Source organism: Protopterus annectens, chromosome 16.part0, assembly GCF_019279795.1.
Source record: "Protopterus annectens isolate FY-2018-M chromosome 16.part0, PAN1.0, whole genome shotgun sequence".
NCBI lineage: Eukaryota > Metazoa > Chordata > Ceratodontiformes > Protopteridae > Protopterus > Protopterus annectens.
The window spans coordinates 457,996,472-458,020,320 of NC_056750.1; the positions used below are offsets into that span (position 1 = coordinate 457,996,472).

General features: G+C 43.1%; 1 protein-coding gene across 1 annotated transcript in view; it reads left to right on the plus strand.

Moving 5' to 3' along the window:
- GSN (gelsolin) overlaps positions 1-23,849 on the plus strand; it is a gene marked incomplete in the record, with an annotated part of 970,219 nt that overhangs the window by 175,197 nt on the left and 771,173 nt on the right.

Genomic DNA, 23,849 nt, shown 5'->3' on the forward strand with positions numbered 1-23,849 from the left:
GTAGATTAGATTAATTTAAGCTTCTGGAAATGAATTGGACACCATTTTCAGTTTTGCAGGTGGAGAATAATGCATGTTATGTTGTCCTATCTGTCCTTCATTCTTACAATGATGGGTTTGGGAGCCCGGCCAAATACTTGGCTAAAAGTCTCAAACCTGGTTCGAGGCAAGAAGGTATCCCACAGTGCACTTGCGTACTTCCCCAGATCTCATTTGCCGCTTTACGAGGTTGGGTGTGCTCATCTTGGCCGTGGCTAAGTTGTGATGCATTTTTTTCTATTACCTTTGTCAAAACTTGCTATTTTTGCATTTGTTTAGCTTTAGTCATGTTAGGTTTAACTCTTGTCTCTGCTGTTCTCTGTTAAATAGTTGTAGTTTTTTCCCCCTTTAGCATGGCTTTTGCCTTCGCTTTCTAGGCCCCTTTGTATCCCATGTAGTGTATAACTCGTTTGTTAGAGGGCTTGTACTGTTTTATTTGGAAATTAGAACAGAGGTTCTGTTTTTCTTCCCCTGCTTGTTGCTCCTTGTGTTGTCATGTAGTAACCTTTGATTTAACTTTAGCATATTAGTCTTGGCTAATAAAACTTTGTTGTTTTGCTATCGCCTTTAGGGTATTAACTTGAAAATGTCTAAAGACCAAAAAGAGAGAGAACATAAGCCTTTGGGCTTTAAGAAATGTCAAAAGTGCTCGCAAAAAATGTCCATCACAGATGGACATGTTTGTTTATTGCCTTGGTGCCATTCATCTCCAAGAAGACTGCACCTTCTGTCATTCATGTAGTGCTCGAGTTCTTCAGGAAAGGAGTAACGAGTTGATTCTAAAAAGGCTCTTAAAGCCTTCCTTTGAGGAAATTCATAGCTCTTCCTCCTCCTCTTAGTCTCCTTCAGAAAAGGATAAGTTTCATAAGACAGTCTCCTGCTACATTGGCTCAGTCGGAGCCACCAGTCAAACTTCCATAAATTTCAAAGGCCACCACTTTCTCGGCTCCACAGTTGTTGGAAGTCCTTTTGGTTGATAGGCCTGGTACTTCGGCTCCAAAGCCTTTTGAGCCCCAAGATACATCCACTCGGAGCTGGTCCATTGAGATTACACTGGTTCTTCTGACTGAGATCGCTAGTCCTCCATAGGTCTCAATCTCCTTCCCTATCTGGTGATGTTGAATGGGTGGTATGTAGACTCCAAGTCGCTGGCACTCACTAAGTTTCTTTTCTGCTCCCACTCATTTGGTCTCAGAACCTAGGCTGCCCACTGTTCCTCCTCTGAGCCAAGCTGGTCCTTCAGAGCCAGAGTGCTTGGTACCACTTACTGTGGACCAGCTGGTTCTGAGACTCCCTTTGGTGTTTACTGAGCCGACATCTGCTCAGACTCTCTCTGTGCAGTCTGCTGTGTTTGGGAGTAAATGTTCCCTGGTTGTCTTCGGGGGGGGGGGATTCTCTGCCCCCATCTTCAGTGCAGAGTCTATTCCTCAGACCGTCTGCTCTGATTAGTTTTTCTCCCACATCAGCCTCCGGTCCGATCTCGTTGGCTCCATTGCCTTCCTCTCTCTCTTTGGAACAGGTGGGAGTCTTTGGAGCTGGCGGGATCCGCCTTTGAGCTGATTGTGTGTTGTCTACCAATTCAGCACCACAGAAGAATACCAGTACTTGTCCTGCCCCCAAAGCACTGGCTACTGTTTTGGGACCACCCATTCCTGAAGACAGCAGAGATCCAGAGCCTCAGGATCCCCCATTGGGCAAACCCCTCTCCTCTGAGGCCTCCCCAGAATATCCTTTTGAGGAGCCACCTTGGAAAAGAACCTGCAAGAGGAAGCATGTTGACTCCCCAGATGAGTTCATCACTTCAGATACTGACCTTAATGAGTCTGAAGGGTCCCCACGGTTGTACTCTTGACAATATTTCATTTGCAGATATTCTATAGATCCTCAAGCAGAGGCAGCTGGCAGGCCATCACCCCTTCTGATGAGTTGTGTACCTAAAGGCGTTTGGGTCTCAATCTTCAGCCTAATTGTCTCCGCTTTTCGATGAAATAATGGCCTTGGTTAGTCAAAAGGAAGGACAGATACGCGAACAGTATCTTTTCAGCAACTTTCTCACTGCGATCGCAGAACAACTTATCCTATTTTACGAGGCTACAAAGATATCTCTTGAAAGAGCTAGGAGATGCTGTACAAGTTTCATCAGCTGTGGGGGTGAATGGGAAGGTCTCCTCCCAGCTGTCCACCTCATTGTCAACTCCTCCATGAGGCTCATATCATACACAGCAGATGGAGTGAGCAGGGCAGCGGGTTCCGGAGTTTCCCTTAGGAGACGCTCTTGGATGCACTTGTGCAATTTTGCGTAGCCCTTTAAGTCTATCTTTACTAATGCCCCTTTTGACTGTTCCTCACTCTCTGGACCTAAAGTAAAAGGCACACTAATCCAGTGCGAGCAGGAAGGGAAAACTCTGCCACTGGAGTATGTTTTTCTGTACCTTCAAGACTTTATCCTTAAGGTCAGAAGAGCAGAAAGATGTGATTCAAAAAATCCCAGAGATTTTTCCAAGATGCAGAGGGGGAAGTAATAACGGTAGATGCCGCCCCAGAGGCAGGGGGGGGCCCGTAAAACTGGGTGACCACAATTCCTTTTGCAGACTCCTTTAATCAGCACTCCTGAAACGAAGCCCGACTTCTCTACTCTGGAGGCAGTCTGGGGACATTTTATCAATGTAACCAGAAGCCTGGCAAACTATCACAAAAGACAAATGGGTACTAAATATAATATCCAGAGGATACTCCATCCCTTTTTCCAAACCTGTTCCACAAACCAAAACAATTCCAGATGTTCCACCCAGTGTAAGGGAAGAAGCAACTATAGAGATTCAAAAGTTGCGCCACAAGAGTCATTCAAGAGGTCCCTGCGGACCAAGTAGGATTCGAAAATTACTCAAGATAATTTTTGGTACCAAAAAGAACAGGGGACTGGAGGCGCATATTAGACCTAAGCAAGTTAAGCGAATCTGTTAAGAAGTCAAAGTTCTGTATGATGACACTGCAGTCTATATTTTACTTTTTAGGGAAAGACAATTGGATGTGTTCCTATAGACCTTCAAGATGGTTACTACCACATAAAAATGGACAGGATATCAAGAAGGCATTTAAGCTTCCGGCTGGGAGCCAGTCATTACCAGTTCAGAGCTCTGCCCTTTGGTCTCACTACAGCCCCCAGTGTGTGTGCACCAAGTGTATGGCAGTAGTCACGGCTCACATGAGACGTCTAGGATTAGTATGACTGGCTCCCATCTGCCGCCACTAAGCATCTACTCCTACAAGCCAGGGATCTAACTTTGGATATTTGTAATCTGTTGGGCATTACAGTAAATTTTCAAAAAATCTGCCTTGTTTCCTTGTCACCATATTACATTCATAGGTGCAGATCTAGACACTTCATCTATGGTAGCATATTTTCTAACAGAAGGAGTTATAGCGCTCAGATGGCAAATACTTCACCTCCTTCCCAAGAACAAAGTGAAAGCAAAGATAATTCTAAGGTTACTAGGAACAATGGCCTCCATGATTACATTAGTCCCTTTTGCCAGAATGCACATGAGAATTCTTCAATGGCTTTTCTCCCACTGGTCACTTCAGGAGCTTCTGATGTCTTATTTGATAAGAATAACGGAATCTTGCAAGAATGACTTAAGATGGTGCATACACTCCAGTCATGTGACAATAGGCAGACCTTTCGTTCCATGTCAACCAATAGCTACATTGACCACAGGCACTTCCTACATAGGGTTGGGGGGCATTATGTGGGAAGAACAGTCCAAGGTACATGGGAAGAACATGAAGCTCGCATATAAATGTTCTGGAGATGAGAGCAGCGCTTCTTGCTTTGCAAGCACTTGAAGACTTTCTCCCTCTAGGGACTATTCCGATTCAGTCAGGCAAGGTCTGTGGTTGGTACATAAACAAGCAGGGGTGAACCAGATCTTACCCCCTTTATCGAGAAGCCCTAAGAGTATGGCAATGGAGAGTTTCTTCCCAGCACTTTCTCATTGCAATGCACATTCCGGGGGAAGTCCAGTGTTATAGCAGACAAGTTGAGCAGAGCAATCCTAAAGCCTCAAGTGGTATGTCAATCACAGTGTAGTGGAAATTATTTTCTAAACATGGGGACAGCCTTGCTGCAATCTTTGCCTCTTCCATGAATGCCAAGTGCAGAAACTACTTTACCCTACTCCCCCCTCCGGGGGAGGCGCTCTTGCTCATGATTGGCCCACGGGACTTCTATATCTTTCCTCCCTTTCCTCTCATACCCAGAGTAATTCCGAAAGCATAATGCTCGGGAAGCAGGATAATTTTCATTGCTCTTTACTGACCTCGCCAAGTTTGGTTTTCCTTCCTGTGGCTTCATCTTCAGGAGAAGCCTTGGCTTCTGGAACCAGTGCCAGGTCTGCTGACTCGTATGTCAGGGGAGCTTCATTCTTCTCTCCACACTCCAAAAACTGACAGCTTGGCTGCTCCACTTCCCAGTTTAGTCGGGCTTCACAGTTTCACTCCTACAGTTAGACATTTTAATATCCTCGCACAACACCTCCACTAGAAAGCTCAAGTCTAGTAAGTGGAAGAGGTTTTCCCTTTGGGCACAAGATAGGAGTATCGATCCTTTCTCTGCACCTTTTCATTCTGTTTTGGAATTTTTGGCGGAACTGTTTCAACAAGGCTCAGCTGTAGCAACCTTGAAGGTTCAACTTGCTGCAATTTCAAATTTTCATATCTGATTCTACTTCCATCTTCATGTCCCATAGATTGTGTAGAGCCTTCTTAAAAGGTGCCTCCTTAAGACTCCCTTTTAAGGAACCCTTTTCTCCTTGGGATCTAAATTTGGTTTGTTCTCATCTCATGTTACCTTCCTTCGAGTTCTATTCATCTTCCGACCTCAAGTTCCTTTCCTGGAAGACATTGTTTCTAGTGGTTATACGTCAGCTAGAATGGTGTCAGAATTACAAGTTTTTTTTCTATTAAACCGCCATGTTTGATTTTTTCATAATGATAGGGTATCCTTACATACAAACCCATCCTTTCTACCTAAATCTCTTCTCCAAACAACAAAAACCAATCCGTAGGACTTGAGTGTTTTTATGTAATCATAGCAATAAGGCGGAGCATAAATTACATCAACTAGACATGCATAGACCACTGTTTCTATTTACATAGAACCAAAGACTTCAGAAAATGACTAATTTGTAGCCTTCTCTGATGCAAAAAATCGATCCTCAGTCTCAAAAACTGCTTTCTAATTGGCTTTCAAATTGTATTACTTTCATCTATAACTCAAATCACAGATTTACCTTTCAAAGTTGAAGGCTCATTCCACTAGAGCAATGGTATGTCGTCTGCTTTTCAAACCAGAATTCCCATGGATAATTATGCAGCAGCTACTTGATCTAGATTACTCATTACAAAGTGGATTTGGCGTCCAGGGACAGGGCATCCTTTGGTTCCACGGTGCTTAAAGGTGTGCTGCCATGAGCCACACAGGGAAAAGGTGCTAGGGACACTGTCCCATCATTGTAAGAATGAAGGCGAGTTAGGACAATATAACATGAAGTTATGAACTCACCAGAGCATTCCATGTTAGTTGTCCATCCTGCCATTCATTCTTACGAACCCTCTCTCCTTCTCACTGCCAAAGACTCCTTGTGGACCTGGTAGGCTTTTTAATGCTTTCATGAATTTTTTGTCTTAGTTTGTTTCTTCTTCCAGAACGTATAGTATGGACTTGGATACATGTTTATATGTTTGTAGATATGTATATAGTGTACAATACTGCTCAGTATTAGCAGCAAACAAGTTCTGGGGAATTACACCACTGCATTGTGGGAAACCTTCTTTCCCCGAGCCAGGTTTGAGACTTTCAGCTAAGTATATGGCCAAGTCTGAGCAGATCCCATCATTGTAAGAATGAATGGCGAGATGGACAACAAAAATGGAACGTTATGGTGAGTTAACTTTTTTTTATATATTGATACTTTATCTTTGTAGAGAACTGTGCACCCTAAATGGTCATCAAACTAGAAAGGAAATTGGCCGTCAAATTACTGATCTTAACAGTTTGGTAATTTGAATTCTGTTTTCTATTCACTGTGGTTAGATTTAAAGTAATGATTCACGTCTGGAAGGTTAAGTAATGCTGCAGTTGTGGGTAATGTGTGCTTCATTTTGCCTCTCTGCTTGCTGCAGGAAAATTGTACGTTTGAGAAAGATACCCATTTGGGGTGATCAGATCATACTGGTAGGAGTTCTCAGCCAACATAGCATTTGGACAGTTTTAAGGTTAGAAATTGTAAAATACCCTGATACTTCATCTATTTTTGTGTGTAAATATAATTATATGCAATATTTGGAGTATATGGGATGTGTAGCTTTTATATATCCTAGTAGCTAGCTATGGGAAGCTGCATGCTATTAAGTAAATTCCTTTTAGAAATCTGGCCACCTTATGGAGGCCAGTAATAAAATCCACAATCTGTTGCCTGTAGTAGATTATTAGACATTAGTTGTTAGATGGTCAGAACAGAAGATGGTCAGAACAGAAGAAATTTTAAGTGGAAAAAACAGTTCATAAGTTAAGAAATAAATTTGTATTAGAGTCTTTTTGTTAGGAAGTATCTACAGGTTGAAAATTTCTCCAACAGGACTGCATGTTGGTTCATCAGTTAGGTACTGCATTATTGTGCTTGATTCTTAGTTTGTTCCAACTGTGTGGGGTTTTCCTTGTGGATTCATTCTGCGTCCCAGTAGTGGGTTGTACATGCTTTTTGGAGTTTCACTAATTCTTTTGGTTATGTATGCCTTTTTGGGAGTGTGTACGCCCATCCCTTGGAGTGGCACTCCTGTTTAGGATTGGCTTCACTGCCTTGCATCTGTTCCTTTTCTGCGTATGCTACCCCCAACTCTGACTTGGATTATGGTGTTAGTCAGAGAATGAGTAAATGAAGGGCAAGAAAATCCTTATTTTGCCACCACCAGCAATTCCTTTAACTGCAACTGTAGAAGAAAGATGGAACAGTGGCTTAAATTGAATATTTGTTCAAATTTTGATTTATTTTTTCTTTGCTGTAAGTAGAATAGACGTGAAGCCTGAAAAGGTACAGTATTGCTGAATTTTTGCTTGTCCTTGAAGTAGTTTTGTTTTCTCCTTTTAAGGGGTGAATACTGGAATAGCAGTTATTAGATAGAACTTCAACTTATTACTTTTCTTCTAGTCTACTGCTTTCCAGTGCCTAACTTGCATCTGTAGGTGCATGCAGTGAAATGAGGTGGGCACACATGCGGAATTCAGTGCATGCAACTGAAGAACATCTGCTCTCCCCCTTATTAAAGAGAATTTCCCCCTTTTTTTTTTTGTTTCACAAGTTTGTTTATTCATGCTTTGACTTGCAACCTGTCTTTGTGCATGTTTAATGATAATTCAAGAACATTTTCTATTGATATCTTCATGCATTATACAGTGTAATGAAAATGTATTTGCCCCCTGCCTGATTTCTTATTTTTTTGTATGTTTGCTGCACTTCAATGTTTCAGGTCATCAAATTTAAATATTAAATATTAGACAAATAGACAAAGATAACCCAAGTAAACAAAATGCAGTTTAAGATTTTATGTATTATAGAAAAAAAACTATCCAACCCTACACGGCCCTATGTGAAAAAAGTAATTGCCCCTCTTGTTAAATCCTGCAGTAACTGGTTAATTGCATTTTTGTTAAAGCGGAGTTCAATTTCACTAGCCACACCCAGGCACGATTACTGCCAGACCTGTTGAATAGAGATCACTTAATTAGAACCTGTCAGACAAAGTTAAGTATGTCAAAAGATCCCAAAAAGGAAGACTTCAAGCTGCAATCTAAAGAAATTCCGGAACAGATGAGAAACAAATTAATTGACCTCTATCAGTCTGGAAAAGGTTACAAAGCCATTTCTAAAACTTTGGGACTCCAACGAACCACAGTGAGAGGCATTATTCACAAATGGAGAAAACGTGGAACAGTGGTGAACTTTTCCAGTAGTGGCCAGCCTACAAAAATTACCCCAGGAATGCAGCGATGACTCATCCAAGAAGTCACAAAAGAACCCAAAACAACATCTAAAGAACTGCAGGCCTCAGGTTAATGTCAGTGTTAATAAGTCAACCATAAGAAAGAGACTGGGCAAAAATGGCATGCATGGCAGATTTCCAAGGATAAAACCACTGTTGACCAAATAACATAAAGGCTCGTCTCACTTTTGCTTAAACACTTTGATCCCCAAGACTTTTGGGGAAAATATTCTATGGACTGACTAAACAAAAGTTCAACTTTGTGTGAAGTGTCCATTCCTTTATATCTGGCATAGAAGTAACAACATTTCAGAAAAAGATCATGCCAACAGACGTAGTGGTGGTAGTTTGATGGTCTGGGGCTGCTTCGCTGCTTCTGGACCTGGACAGCGAGATGATTGATGGAACCATGAATTATGGTCTGTACCAAAATATCTTTAAGGAGAATGTCAGGCCATCAGTTTGTGACCTCAAGGTGCAGCGCACTTAGTTTCTGTAGCAGGACAATGATCCAAAACACACTGTCTACCTCTGAATGGCCTAAAAAAACAAAATGAAGGTTTTGGAGTTGCTTAGTCAAAGTCAGTACTTGAATCCAATTGAGATGCTGTGGCATGACCTTAAAGGTAGTTCATGCTTGGAAGCCCTCCAATATAGCTGAATTAAAACAATTCTGCACAGAAGAGTAGGCCAAAATTCTTCAACAGCGATGTGAAAGATTCACTGCCAGTTATCGCAAATGCTTTATTGCAGTTGCTGCTAAGGGTGGCACAACCAGTTATTAGGTTTAGGGGGCAATTACTTTTTCGCATAGGGCCATGCAGGTTTGGATAGGTTTTTCCCCTTAAATAAAATCACTCAAACTGCATTTTGTGTTTACTTGGGTTATCTTTGTGTAATTTACATTTGTTTGATCTGAAACATTTAAGTGACAAACATGCAAAAAAAATAAATCGGGAAGTGTGCAAATACTTTAATTGCACGGTACGTTTTCCCCCATAATGTCAGTATTAGTTTTTACATCATGCTTTCATGTTTTAATACCCTCTAATCCTTTAACATCACGCTTAATCTTAACCTTTTTTCATATGCATTCGTCCTCAGTATACTATTTTATGTACTTATTTACTTTTACTTATTTACTTTACTCATTTACTTTTTTACTTTTACTTAATTATTTTTACTTATTTTCTTACTTATGGAGTACTGGGGAGATAAGCTCCATATACAATTATTACAAAGCTAATATCAAAAAAGTTAAGTGCAGTACAATTTTCAAAACTACTCTGATAGTAATATAGAAGACAGAATAGTAACATTTGAGCAAGGCATTGTAACGAAGCACTGAATGAAATTGAAACAAGTATTTGAGTGCATATGTATAATTTGGCATGCAGGCACTTGTGGACTCAAGTTTCATGAGGTGAGAGGTAGGAAGAATTAGAGCAAGAGAGTAGAATAGTGAAAGGTGAATAGGTTGAGCTATAAGAAAGGAAAAAAAGGGAGAGCGATTGGAAATGAAAGGAGTCGATAGGCTGTTTCTCTTTAAAAATCCCAGTACATAGTATAGCCGTTAAAGCTGGTTTAGTCTTGGATTTCCATTTTCTGTTTCTGTGTTTTCCAACAGCCTTGTATGTAATAAGGCCTTGCTTATGTCATAGCACTTTTAACCTTAAACAGCAATTCAAAAGCAACATGTCCTTAGCTGCTTGATTAGGTTTCCCCAACATTTGTATTGAAGCATTTTGTAAGGTGCATTGAAAATCACTCTTCTCTGAACAGTCCGAAAATGCATTTTCCCAGTTTTTTCTCTTCCCCTTGACATCTCCACCTACTCCACAGATTACGGGGGGGGGGGGTGTCTTTTGATGTCTACCGCCCATATAAAAATACCTATGCAAACATTTCCCATGCACATCCTGAACTGTCTTGCATTTTGTGTTTTTGTTGTTTTTTTTTTTTGTAGGTGCCCTACCCTACAAATGTTTTTTCATTTTTCCTTCATAATTTTTGCCCTTTCTCTTCTCCCGTCTTTTCTAAGCTCTTACAAATTCTTAGTTGTGTAAACTCTTGTATGCCTTGCTTATCTATTTTAATGAGAACATTTGTTTCACTAGAAACTTCACAAAAGTTGGTCTTTCACTTAGTATTTTTCTCCATCATCTGTCAGTAAGTCTCAATCCATGATGTGGTTGATGTTCATTAACCTACTTAGCATCCTCCCATTGTATTACTTGTTTCAAGTACCTTGGATGTCCTTCGTGTTTCACCATTGGTAATTACATTTGGGTAATCTGCTGGCAGGTTGGCCTGATTAAGAAAGTGTTGGGTCCTGTGTCGGTTGCTGTCCCTTCCATGACATCAGGTTGGCAGGGGTATAAATGCAGCCGGCGCCATTACATCTGTCTTTCTTGCCATGCGGTGCCCGAAGCAGAAGCAGTTCGCAAGTGCCGGTCAGCCGACTCCTGAAATTTTCATTTTCGAGTTTCAGAACCGAAGTCTTCAACTTAAAGCTAAGTACCCCGTTGGGGAAACTTTTTCTTGCTCCTTATCGATGTCCGTAAAGTTAATTGCATTACTTGTGGAAGGCAAATACCTCAAAGATTTTATTTGTACTGTATTCCTTGCTTAGGCCCTGACCACGACGTACCTTGCTGTCTGATGTTCATCGTGCATACAGCTGCAGTAATCGCATATGGGTTCTCTGCCGTCAGGTGGTCCCTCGGTCGGCCGAATTCCAAAGTCTTGGTCCAGCGTCTGTTGTCGCTTTCTTTCCTGACGTCAGTGCGACAGGGGTATGTAAGACACAGCCGACGCCATTTTCTTCAGTCTTTTTTGCCGCGCGGTGCCCGAAGCAGAAGCAGTTCGCAAATGCCGGTCGGCCAGCTCCTGAATTTACGAAAAATTGGAAACCGAAGTAGTCTTTAAAGCTAAGTACCCCATTGGGGAAACGTTTCTTGCCTCAGACCGATGTCAGACAAAGTTAACAATTGTATTTCTTGTGGGAAGCAAATGCCGCATAAGGATTTCCATTCCCTCTGCATACCTTGTTTAGGCCCAGACCACGACGTCTCGGGCTGTCTATTTTTTGCTACTTTCAATAAATGCACTGTTAAGCGTCGGGCGGAGTTCGCCCAACATTATTTTGGTAAAGCCTTTGATTATAAAATGTCGTTGGAGACTCCGACTACCGTTTTGTCCAAAAAACGCAAGGACAAGGACCGACACCATGCCAAAACCGACTGCACATGGTCCGGTTCTCAGCGAGATGCCTTTGCAGTCCCTGACTACCGACGACACTTCTTTGGCAGTGTCTTCTGTACCTGAGACCGCAGGTGCCTCTGCCCTTACTCAGACTACAACCACCGAAGCCACTGTGAGTGTTGTCTCCTAATGTGGACAGGTCCACTTCCACCCAGGGTGTCTTTAGGCCCTCATCTTCCTTTTCCATTAAGGCCTTTACTAAGTCCAAATCAGCCATGCATCCCAAGAGGCCTGTTGCTCAGGGCCCATCCCCAGGCCCCATGCCTAAAAAGCAGATACTAAGTATGGCTGAGGATTTGATTACCCTTATCAGGGGTTCCCAACCCCCTCCAGACAAGAGACCCAGAGTGGAGGAAGATTCTCCCTCTTCTGAACAGGGCTCCATTTTCTCAAAACATTCTGATGTAGAGGAGCACTCGTACTCCCCTTATGAAGATTCAGATGCAGAACAGTCCATTCCTTCTGTATCTCCCCCAGAGGATTTCTCTTTTGGGGAAACCTTGCACACCTTGAGGGAGCACTTCCATTGGGAAGGCCAAGACTTTTCTGATTCCAAGAAAAGGCTTAGGGAATTTCTTTTGTTACCTCAACACAGACCGCTGGCTATACCTCCTGTCTTGGACATACTTTATGATGTTTACTCGGAGGCTCGTCTTAGTCCGGATTCCCTGCCTCCTGCTCCAGTCAAACCTGATAGGTACTACAGAGTTCCTAACTCTCGCCAATTTCTTTTCAAAAGCCATAATGCTGACCCTGAAACCATTTCTCAAGGCCCCAAGGGAATGAAGGCCTCTACTGCCAAGAATCCACTACCTTCCGAAAGAGAATCTAGATCCTTAGAAAGGTGGGGGGAAAAGGTATACACCTCTGCCACCCTAGCCATGAGGGCCTTAAATTGTCAGTTCCATATGCTTAAATACCAGCAGTTTCTGTTATCTCAATTAAGAAATAAAATGTCTCAACCTGATCAACCAGATTTGAAGGAATTGCAGGTTATGATGCATAGTGCAGAACAAGTGGGTAAACGCACTTTACAATGTGGCTATGATGCCTTAGAGGCCTCAAGTAGAGCTGCTGTTACAGGATCAGTCATTCGTAGACATGATTGGCTTGGGGAACAAAGCTTGCCTGATCATGTTAAAGCTAAACTACTAGATGCTCCTTTACAAAAGGATGTACTATTTGGTACTAATGCTGAGGAGATACTACGTAAAATGGAAGAAAAAGCTAAATCTATGCAAACTGTCAAGGCTTTTCTACAGGTACAACCACCTCGTTTTAGCAGAAATTTGCCTTCTAAAAACTGGTCCTTTCCAGCCACGGACAAGCCCCAAAGAGGTAGATACAGGCGCACAAGGGGCAGAGGACAATCTCAAGGATCATATAGAGGCCGACAATGGCAAACTCCAGCACCAAGAGGTGGCGAAGATGGTGTACAACAATACAGAAAACAAGCCCAATGACTTCCTCCTTTTTATGCCAAGCAAGTCTCAGCTGGCAGCTCCCTTGGGAGGAAAGCTGGCATTATTTACAAGAAATTGGCATATTATCACAACAGACAAATGGATCCTGGACATTATAAACAGAGGCTACAGATTTCATTTTCACACTCTTCCAAAAATGAGAGGCATGCCAAACCTGCCACACAAAGGGCAGAGGCACAAATACAAATTTCAAAACTCATGGACATGAAAGCTATTAAAGAGGTACCTACTCACGAACAAGGTCAAGGTTTTTATTCCAGACTATTTCTGGTACCAAGGAAAGGAACCGACTGGAGACCCATTTTGGACTTATCCATCCTAAATACATTTCTACTGCACCAAAATTCAAGATGCTCACATTACAGCAGCTTCTTCCCATGCTGGGCAAGGGGTTTTGGCTGGTAACATTGGACCTCAAGGAGGCATACCTGCATGTCCCAGTCAGACAAAGCTGCAGAAGATACCTCAGACTTCTTGCAGGTTCAATCCACTATCAATTCTCTGCATTGCCCTTTGGCTTATCTACTGCGCCCAGAGTATTCACGAAATGCCTGGCATCAGTAATCGCCTACTACTGACTTCAAGGGATACAAATTTACCCTTATTTGGACGACTGCCTGATCCAAGCGGACAGCAAGCACAAACTTCTGGAATATCTGGCTTATGCAATACGGTTACTGAATTCTCTGGGATCCACAATCAACAAAGAGAAATCCAGGCTAACACCATCTCAGAAAATAACTTTCCTGGGTGCCAACTTGGACACAAACACCAAGATGGCCTACCTCACACCAGAAAAACGGGGGCAACTAACTCAGTACTTCAAAATACTAGCAAATTGTACCAGGCTTACTGCAAGGAAAATCCTGCAGGCTCTGGGCTTCATGGCATCTTGCATTCCTTTAATCCCATGTGCAAAGTTGCATATGAGAACTTCAGTGGTACCTAAAAAACCTATGGTCTCAGCACAGCCACAATTTGGAAACAATAATACCAATAATTCCATGTTTGCAAAAGGAGTTTCTATGGTGGGCCCAAGCATGTCAAACAAACACAGGTCTCCCATTCTGCAAGCCTCAAGCAAATCAAGTCATCACAACAGACGCCTCAGATTACGCCTGGGGGGCGCACATGACTGATAGGTGCATTCAGGGCAAATGGTCCCAAAAGGAAAAGCACCTTCACATCAACCAAAAAGAAATGCTAGCAGTGATAAATGCATTTGCAGCATTCAAGGACCTCCTGCATCCAGGACAATTATTGAGAACAGACCACACCACAGTAATGTGGTACATAAACAAGGAGGAACACATTCATACCCCCTGTGCAGACTAGCCATGACACTTTGGAACTTGGCTGTGGAATGGCAAATCGAACTTCAAGCACAGTACTTGCCAGGTTTGGAAAACACGCTGGCAGACGCTGGCAGACAGTCTAAGCAGAAATGTGACAGATCCGCACGAATGGAAGTTGCATCCTCGGGTGTTTACACAGATAATCCAAGCATGGGGAAGGCCAGACCTAGATCTCTTCGCCTCCCACAGGTATCAATTGGAAAAGTTTTGTTCAAGGACCTTCCATCCAAAGGCCTGGAGAGTGGATGCCCTTTCATTCAGTTGGACAGCATGGACAGTGTACGCTTTCCTACCTCTGCTTCTTCTGCCCAAGGTGCTCTTGAAAGCAAGAGCAGACAATCCGAAGATGATGCTGATTGCTCCAGACTGGCCAAGACAGCACTGGTACCCACTCCTGAGGAGCCTAACACATACTCCTCCCTGGTTTCTACCTCTAATGCCTCTTCTGCTGACTCGGCACAGCTACAAAACTCTTCACAGTCAGCTGAAAACACTCAATCTCGCTGCATGGAAAATTCCTTAACACCACAACAGATCCTACTCCCCAAAGAGGTGCAGGACATCATTCTGGAGGCCAGAAGGCCAACTAGAAAGGCCTACTCCGCAAAATGGAAACTGTTTTGCTCCTGGAATGAGAAAAAAGGCCAGGATACTAGAAAACTAAATTTGCCTCTGGTATTACAGTATCTAGCTGAGCTGCTGAACAGTGGGCTTTCATTTTCCTCCATAAAAATCCATGCCTCAGCCATTTCTGCAGAATTCAACACGGATCCACAGTTATTCTCTCACCCGCTTTTAAGACGGTTCCTCAGAGGGGCTAAGAATATAAGACCACCAAGGATACTACCAGTGCCAGCCTGGGATCTTAATTACATTCTAGAAAAATTAACATTGCCTCCCTTTGAACCAGCTCCCTCAACAGATTTGCAATATTTGTCCTGGAAAACCGCTTTCATTCTGGCCATTACTTCAGCTCGTAGGGTTTCGAAGCTACAAGCCCTCATGGCTGTGCAGCCCTTTCTCATCTTCCATCAGGACAGGGTTTCCCTTCGAACCAATCCGTCATTTATGCCTAAAGTGTTCTCCAGGGTAGCTTTGAATCAAGCCATACACTTGCCTACCTTTTACCCCAATCCTCAAAACAAAGGGGAAAGGCTGCTACATTCCTTAAACATCCATAGGCAGCTACTTTATTATTTGGACAGAACAAAGCCTTTCAGGAAATCAGAACAGCTTTGTGTCCTATGCTGTAGGAGCTCAAGGGAAGCCTGTTACCAAACAGACAATTTCAAAATGGATAGGCCACTGCATACGATTTTGTTACTCCTATCATGGGAAATCTGTCCCTACAGGCATCATATCCCACTCCACCAGGGCCACAGCTACCTCTACAGCCTTCCTCAGAGGAGTTCCTACCAAAGATATTTTGGAGGCAGCCACTTGGAGTTCTGTGCATACCTTCACAAAACACTACCACCTGCCTTTATATTCCAAAACTAGAGCAGGCTTTGCCACTGCTGTGTTGCAGGGCATTCTGGCTCATCCCAGTTCCACCTAGTGCCTACCACCCTGTGCGTAGCTTTGGGATTCTACCCATATGTGATTACTGCAGCTGTATGCCCAATGAACATAGTACAGTTTTGTACCTACCATAAATGTAGATGTTAGTGCTAATACAGCTGCAGTACAGGTTTCCCTCCCTCCTTCCCCTCTTGGTAAAGGACTAGTGGCTAACACCTCCTTTTACAACCTAATTGGGTTATCCTCTTATGGTGTACTTGCTTGCAACTACTGTTTTTTGATTACATTGCATTGCTTTAATATATTTTTATATATGATTTATGTATTGCCTTCCTTCTGGGGGCACCTGACATCTGGGGCAAGAAAAGACTGAAGAATATGGCTGTGTCTTATACCCCTGTCGCACTGACGTCAGTAAAGAAAGCGACAACAGCCAAAGCTGGACCAAGACTTTGGAATTCGGCCGACCGAGGGACCGCCTGACGGCAGAGAACCCATATGTGATTACTGCAGCTGTATTAGCACTCTAACATCTACATTTATGGTAGGTACAAAACTGTACTTTTTGTGCTTTATTTAATCGGCGCACTATCCATCTGTACAATTTTGCCTCTAAATATTTTGGTTCTCTGTTTACTTATCCAGCAATGACTTCGGTTACCCATCAGACTTCCAGAATTCCAAAAAAATGCAAAGAAAAAGGCCGTCTAGGTCCAAAACTGCCGACGACGCTTCTAAGCCAATTGCCAGTTCGCTGGTACTCATTGAGGCACTTTCACAGCCCCCGATACCCGCTACTTCTGACTCTCACCCATTTGGAGTCCAGCATGCTGCGAGATGCTTCACCTATGGAACCGGTGGATGTCTATACCTTGGATGGGTCTGGAGCTGCTTTGCAGGCACTGGCTTCTGAGGGTGTATTCAGGCCTACAGACCTGCATATTAAACAGACTCCACCTTCTATGCTAAGGCCTAAATCTCAATCTCAGTCTAAAAAACTGATGCCCAGGCCGCATGTTCAGGCCCCTATGCCTAAAAAGAAAAAATGATCAAAATGGCTGAAGATCTTACTACTCTAATCTGAGGTAGTCAAACCCCACACACACACACACACACACACACACACACACACACACACACACACACACACACACACACACACTGTAAGAGGCCTAGGACTGAGCTTGACTATAAATCTTCTCATCAGGACTCTTTCTTCTAATTCTTCCAATGACCTGGATTTGTCCATACCTACTTATGAGTATTCTGATGCAGAGGATTCCATTCCCTCTGCTCCCACCCACCCTGAGGACTTTTCTTTTTGGGGAACTTTACATACCTTAAGGGAGCATTTCTACTGGGAAAGTCGGGAGTTTTCTTAATCTAAAAGGAGGCTTAGGGATTTTCTTCTACCTCAGCATAGGCCTTTGGCTATACCTCCTGTACTAGACATTGTTGATGTGTTTTCGGAATCCAGTATGGCCCCTGATTCCCTGCCTCGGGCTCCTAGTAAACCTGACTGATACTACAGGGTTCCTGAGAGTTACTTTTCAAAAATCCTGTTGCGGATCCAGAAGCCATTTCTCAGGGGCCCAAGGGCATTAAGGCTTCTACTGCTAAAAATCCTACCCCTTCTGATAGACTGCAGGGCTCTGGATAGATGGGGTAAAAAGGTTTATACTTCTGCAACCTTGCAATCAGGGCTTTAAACTTCCAATTTCATATGTTAAAATATCAACAGCATGTTATTGAATTGCTTAAACAGAAAATGATTATTTCTGACTGTGTGGAAAGTAAATATTTACAGGATTCATTGCATTCTGCTGAACAAGTTGGAAAACATACTTCGCAATGTGGTTTTGATTCTTTAGAGGCCTCTTGCAGGGCTGCTGTTACTGGGTCTGTGCTTAGAAGTCATGCTTGGCTTAAGGAACAATCTCTGCCTGATCATGTTAAAGCAAAATTGTTGGATGCTCCTTTAAATCACGACCGCCTCTTTGGCAATAAGGCTGAAGACGTTTTAAAAAAAGATGGAAGATAAAGCTAAATCTATGCAAACTGTAAAAGATCACTTACAAGTGCAACCTCCAGGATTTAGTAGGCACTGGCCTAGTAAGAATTGGTCCTTTCCAGCTGCTTCCAGATCCACTTAAGCCAAACCCAGACACACCAAATGCACCAGGTTTTAGTCCCAGGGGACTCTTGGAACTAAGCAATGGGAGGCCTCCACTTCCAAATCTGGAATTAACAAGACAACCCCCTCATGGTAAACTGTCTCAATGACTTTCCTTTAAAATTATCAAGCACTTGCCTTTTAGCCACCCCTTTGGGGGGAAAGATTGCACTTCATGCAAAAAACTGGGAACTCGTAACCCAGGACAAATGGGTTTTAAATAGTGTCCCAGGGATACAGATTTCATTTCCACATGTTGCCAACACCAAACGTGTGGCCAGACGTGCCCCAAAATCATTGGGCAGAGGCTCAGAAACAAGTACTTTCCCTCTTAACTATGGGGGCTTTTCAACCGGTACCAGAAGAGGAAAAGGGGCAAGGCTTCTATTCAAGGCTTTTCCTGGTACCCAGAAAAGACAAATAATGGCGTCCAATTCTGGACCAGTCTACTCTAAACACCTTTATGGACATTTTAAAATTCAAGATACTTACTCTTCACCAGTTACTTCCTATGCTAGGCAAAGATGCCTGGTTGGCAACTGTAGATTTTAAAGCTTATCTGCATATCTCAATCAGGGAATCTTGCAGAAGATACCTACTCTTCAAAACAGGCTACTTGCATTATCAGTTCTCAGCACTGCCCTTTGGCTTGTCTTCTGCACCCAGGGTATTCACAAAGTGCCTGGCCCCAGTAATTGCGTTTTGCAGGCAAAGAAATATCCAAATATATCCATACCTGGATGATTGTCTAACTCGGGCAGAAAACCAGGCCATACTTATAAATCATCTGGCATTTGTAAAAAGGGTTCTAACATGTCTAGGGTACACCATAAACTAAAAGAAATCACAACTGGTGTCCCCTCAGCAGATTACATTCCTGGGTGCAAGCTTGATTACAACTGCCCAGATGGCTTTCCTCATGCCAGAAAAGCAAATTTATTTGGTAACTTACTTCAAACAAGTGGCCACAAAAACCCTGCTATCTGCAAGACGCATACTGCAAACCTTGGGGTTCATGGCCTCCTGCATTCTTTTAATTCCATATACAAGACTGCATATGAGGAAACTTTAGTGATACTTAAACATTGTCACAACCTGGAAACAATGATTCCTGTCGTACCTTTCCTACGCCTGGAGTTTCTATGGTGGCCAGAGGCCTGCCACCAAAGCAAGGGACTGCCATTCACACTACCTCCTGCTGCCTAAACCCTGACTAAAGACCCCTCAGACTATACATGGGGGGGGGGGCTCACCTGGCAGAGAAGTGCATTTAGGGCAAATGGAACCCAAATCAAATGCACCTTCATATCAATCAAAAAAAAATGTTAGCTGTACAGAATGCTCTGACAGCCTTCAAGGACTACATTCATCCAAGACAAATAATGGTAAAGACCGACACCACCACTTATGTGGTACATAAACAAGCAGGGGGGGGTACACATTCCTACCCCCTCTGCAGACTAGCCAAGGCATTGTGGAAGAAGGTCTTGAGCTGCCAAGTGCAGCTACAAGCTCAATTCCTGCCAGGAAAGCTGAATACACGGGCAGATGGACTAAGCAGAAATCTTATCGACCCACACGAGTGGAAACTGGAACAAAGGATTTTCAACATGTTGACAAGCAAATGGAGCCCAGACATAGATCTATTTGCCTCCCCACAGAACTACCAGTTGGACAGATTTTGCACAAGGACTCCTCACAAAAAAAAGCCTGGAAAGTGGATGCTCTGTCCTTCAACTGGAAAATCCTATCTGTCTATGCATTTCCCCCTCTGCCTCTCCTCTCAAAGTTCTGCTAAAAGTCACAGGACAAACCAAAAATTATTTTGATTGCTTCAAACTGGCCACGTCAACACTGGTACCCACTCCTGTGCAGTGTTACAAATACCTCCATGGCACCTGCCTCAGACACCTTCCTTACTGTCTCAGAGCAGGAAAACCAAGTTTTGCACCCTCAGCTCCCAACATTGAACCTTGCAGCTTGGCTGATCACTTAAATTCACCCTTAGCATCCTTCAGCAAACCTGTGATGGATGTAATCTTGGAGGTGAGAAGACCTAGTACTAGAAAATCTTATGCTGACAAATGAAAAAGATTCTGTGCCTGGAACCTGTCTTTAGGGATGAGCACAGCAGCGCCCAATTTACCTCAGATTTTGCATTACTTAACTGAGATGCTTCACAATGGCCTGTCTTTTTCCCCTATTAAAATCCACGCTTCAGCTCACTATAACAGAACCACCCCTGTTTTCTCATCCCCTGCTCAAACAGTATCACAGAGGGGCAAAAAACTTGAGACCACCCAGGAGAGCTCGTACCCCTGCCTGGGACCTTAACTTTGTTTTGGAAAAGCTCACTTTTACCTCCTTCGAGTCAGCTGCTACTGCAGACTTAAAATTTCTTTTTTGGAAAGCAGCCTTTCTCTCAGCAATCACTTCAGCTAGAAGGATATCTGAATTAGAGGCCCTTATGGCAGTGGACCCTTTCATGCAGACAGGGCATCTCTGAGGACCAATCCATCCTTCATGCCCAAGGTTTCCAATGTGGCTCTTAACCAGTCCATTCATTTGCCATCCTTCTATCCCAATCCACAGAACAAAGGGGAACTGATTCTGCATTCCATGGGTGTGCACAGACAACTTGGATTCTACTTGGACAGAAATTTCAAAGAAAATCTGATCAATTGCTAATGGCATTTGCTGCTGGGGCAGAGGGGAAGGCTATTTCAAAATAATTTCTAAATGGGTAAGCCATTGCATTCATTTCTGCTATAAGCACCATGGAAAACCTATTCCCCAGGGGATCAGATCTCATCCCACCAGGGCTGCATATACTTTAGCAGCCTTTCTCAGAGGTGTTCCTACCAGGGGTATTCTAGAAGCTGCTACCTGGAGTTCAGTACATACTTTCGCCAAGCATTATTTACCAATTTTCTCTAAATCCAGAGCTGGCTTTGCCACTGCTGTCTTGCAGGGCCTTATAGCTGGTCCTAATGCTGTATAATTCCATCCTCCCAACCATAGCTTTGGGAATCTACCCAAATGTGATGACTGCAACAGTGAAACATGAAGAACATAGTACAGTTGTGTACACTTACCATAAATGTAGATGTTAGTGTATTCACTGTTGCATTCCTGGTTAACCTCCCTGCAGCCCCATGTTTCTCTATTATACCTCTGCTTTCTTTTACTAAGCTTAAAAGCCATTTTGGTGTATTTGCTTTTGGTTGGAGGTATATTTTTGTGTTTAATTTTATTTGCTCCCCTTTTGGGGGGCACCTGACATGTGGGGCAAGAAAAACTGATGTAATGGTGTCGACTGCATGTTTTATACCCCTGACGTCATGGAAGAAGGGACAGCAACTGACGCACAACCCAGGACTTTGTTTATCAGGCCGACCGAGGGCAACCTGCCAGCAGATTACCCAAATGTAATGACTGCAATAGTGAATACACTCTAACATCTACATTTATGGTAAGTGTACACAACTGTACTTTTTTTTACCTACTTCAGATAAACTTCAAAAAAAGGTGTTGAACAAAAAAAGGCGTTGAACACAATAAGAGCCGGCAAAATCAACAAGAAACGTTTAATAGTTTGATAGTAAGCGCTTTCGGTGTAAGCAAATGCCTCGCCTTCCTCAGACTAAGATGAAAAGGTACAAATTAACATCAATTATATAAAAAAACAGACAATCAGTTAAACAATCAAACAAATATGCAATTGGATCCAAGAAACAGAAAAAAAAGATACTTCACAGCCAGCTAAAGACCCTAAACCTAGCTGCATGGAAAATTCCTTAGTCAACCAAGCAATGCGCCTCTCCAAAGCTGTTAAGAATGTCATTTTGGAGGCCAGAAGGCCTAGCACCAGGAAAGCCTACTCTGATAAATAGAAGAGATTCTGTGCCTTGAACCAGACGCACAGCCTTGACCCTCTTGTCCCAAACATTCCTCAGATACTTCAATATTTAACTGAGATGCTGGACAAGGGCCCTCTCCATCTATCAAGATCCACACCTCAGCCATTTCTGCTCATTACAACATGGATCCACCAAATCCACCAATTTTTTCTAATCCTTTGCTCAAACAGTACCTCAGAGGGGCTAAAATCCTAAGACTGCCCCATGGAGCACCTATCCCAACTTAGGACCTCAACTTTGTTTTGGAAAAATTAACTTTACTTACCTTTGAGCCAGCTAACACAGCAGAATTAAAATACATCTCTTGGAAAACTGCTCTGCTACTGGCAATATCAGCACAAAGAGTTTCAGAATTACAGGCACCAACGGCAGTGGAACCTTTCCTCATTTTTCACCAGGACAGGGTGTCTTTAAGAACTAACCCTACGTTTATGCCAAAGGTGGTATCAAGTGTGGCTCTAAACCAAACTTAACTTTTAATCCAAAACCACAGAACAAAGGGGAGAGACTACTACATTTATTTGGACATTCACAGGCAGTTGCACTTCTTGGACAGAACCAAAGCTTTCAGAAAAACTGAGCAATTATTGGTAGCGTATGCTGCAGGAGCACAGGGATAAGACATTTCAAAACAGACCATCTCAAAATGGATAGGACATTGCATACATTTCTGCTATACTCGCCATGGGAAACCTGCACCTAGCAGCATTAGATCGCACTCCACCAGGGCAACAGCCACTTCGACTGCCTACCTCAGAGGAGTACCTACCAAGGAGATTTTGGAAGCAGCAACATGGAGTTCTGTGCATACCTTCAAGCATTACCATTTGCCTTTATACTCCAAATACAGAGCTGGCTTCACCACTGCTGTGCTGCAGGGCCTCATAGCCACCCCTAATGCCTTATAGAACCAGCCTCCCTACCTCAGCTTTGGGATTCCACCCAAGTGTAATGACTGCAGCAGTGTAATACGATGAACATAGTACAGTTTTGTACCTACCATAAATGTAGATGTTCGAGTGTAAACACTGCTGCAGTCCAGGTTACCCTCCCCCTCTTACTTGCTGGTATGTACCTATGTCTTCTACCCTTTACTACCTATGGGGAGTATTTGCTAGTAACTGAAATTTGTTTGCTTTTTTTTATGTATGTTTTATTAGCAATTTGAATTGCCTACCTATTTAGGGGCACCTGACATCTGGGGCAAAAAAACTGAAGAAAATGGTGTCTGCTGCATCTTGTATACCCCTGCCGCACTGACGCCGGACCAAGACTTTGGAACTCAGGCCGACTGGGGAACCGCCTGACGGCAGGATAACCCAAGTGTGATGACTGCAGCAGTGTTTACACTCTAACATCTACATTTATGGTAGGTACAAAACTGTACTTTGTCAGTTTTGTGCTATATTTAACCAACGCACTGTTAAGAGTCTGTATGATTTTGCTTTAAACCTTTTTGGACGCCAGTTTAATTATCCTGAAATGTCGTCTGATAGCCATCCGACTACCAGAGTTTACAAAAAATGCAAAGAAAAGGATAGAGAAAAACAACCGAGGTGCAAAACCGACTACTAAGCTTCTCCTAAGCCAGTCGCCGGTTCTCAGTGAGGTGCTTTTGCAGCCCCTGACACCCGCTACTTTAGAGTTGCAGACCACTACCGACTCCCACGTGGAGTCGGCCATGCTGCTGGATACTTAAGGTATTGGAGCCTGTGACGCTAATCCCTCAGATGGGTCCGGAGCCACTGAGCAGGTACTGGCTTCTGAGGGTGTATTCATACCTAAACATCTTTACATTAAAACATCTTCTGCTTCAAAGACCTAAAGCACCTTCTAAAGCAAGGAAACAAACTAAAGAGCCACATGGAGAGGCCTGTATGCTCAAAAAAACGATGCTCAAGATGTCTGAAGACTTTTTTACCTTGATCAGGGGTTCCCACCCCCCTCCTGATAAGAGGCCTAGACAAGACACTGACTATGAATCTTCAGATCAGGTTTCTGTTTCTTCAGATTCCTTTTCTGATCAGGGATATTCGCTTCCCCCCATGAGGAT